Source organism: Leopardus geoffroyi, chromosome D1 (genome assembly GCF_018350155.1).
Source record: "Leopardus geoffroyi isolate Oge1 chromosome D1, O.geoffroyi_Oge1_pat1.0, whole genome shotgun sequence".
Lineage (NCBI taxonomy): Eukaryota > Metazoa > Chordata > Mammalia > Carnivora > Felidae > Leopardus > Leopardus geoffroyi.
The window spans coordinates 57,296,318-57,297,328 of NC_059329.1; the positions used below are offsets into that span (position 1 = coordinate 57,296,318).

Below are 1,011 nucleotides of genomic sequence, written 5' to 3' on the forward strand. Positions count from 1 at the left end.
AAGTGCTGGTAGGGCTGGTTTCTTCTGAGGCATCTCTTTGGCTTGTACGTGGCCACCTTCTCGCCTTGGCTTCACATGGTCTTTTCCTCTGTGTGTCCTAACCTCCTCTTAAAAGAACACCCAGTCATGGTGGCCCAGCCCGTGATTTCGTCGAACTCAATTACCCCCTTTAAAGGCACTATGTCCAAATACAACCACATTCTGAGGTACCGAGGGGTAGGACTTCAATATACGAATTTTGAGGGGGACACAATTCAGCCCGTAACACTGGGCTTTGGAATTGCTCGCGGAGTTTTTTTCTAAATACAGCTGTCTGGGCCCGTCCCCAGAGATTCTGAGGGTAAACTCCATGAAGGCGGGCCAGGGGCTTGCCCACTACTGTATCCCTACGGCCTAGAACGGTGTCTGGCACGTGCAAAAATATTTGTGGAACAAAAGGATGACTTAATAAGCTTGGGATGGGGCCCACGTGTTTGTCATGTACAAAGTTCCACAGTTGATTCTGATTCATCTAGGGGTGGCATCCCCTCGAGATATGACTGGGTTTCATCTTTCCTGTTGCTGGGTGGGAAGCCTAAGGCTCAGCAAGGAGCACTCACTTTGGCAGCACATATGCTAAAGTTTGAAGGAGACAGAGATTAGCATGGCCCCCGTGCAAGGGTGACACGCTAAGGTTCAGTAAGAAAAAGGAATACTGGGCCTGGCACTCCAAAGAATGTGGGCTCTTTGGGTCTGCCCCAGCACCCCTCCAGGACGCCCAGGACACGAGGGAAAAGGGAAAGCGGGACCTAATGCTGCCTTTTGTACCTCTTTATCTAGCTCTTCATTGCATCCTTTGTAATATCCTTTCTAATAAACTGGTAAACGGCAGTGTTTCTGAGTTTTGTGAGCTGCTCTACCAAATTAATTGAATCTGAAGAGGAGGTCGCGGGAATCTCCAATTTATAACCAGTTGGTCAGAAGCACAGGTGGCCGTAGTCTCGTGAGACCGAGCCCTTAACTCATGAGATC

The 1,011-nt window shown here is 49.4% G+C and overlaps 1 non-coding gene across 1 annotated transcript; it reads left to right on the forward strand.

Annotated features, from left to right (window-relative positions):
* Nucleotides 1–591: 591 nt before the first annotated feature.
* LOC123602795 lies at nucleotides 592–696 on the forward strand. Its single transcript, XR_006714565.1, has one exon. It is a non-coding gene; the product is annotated as a U6 spliceosomal RNA (small nuclear RNA).
* The last annotated feature ends 315 nt before the right edge of the window (nucleotides 697–1,011 follow it).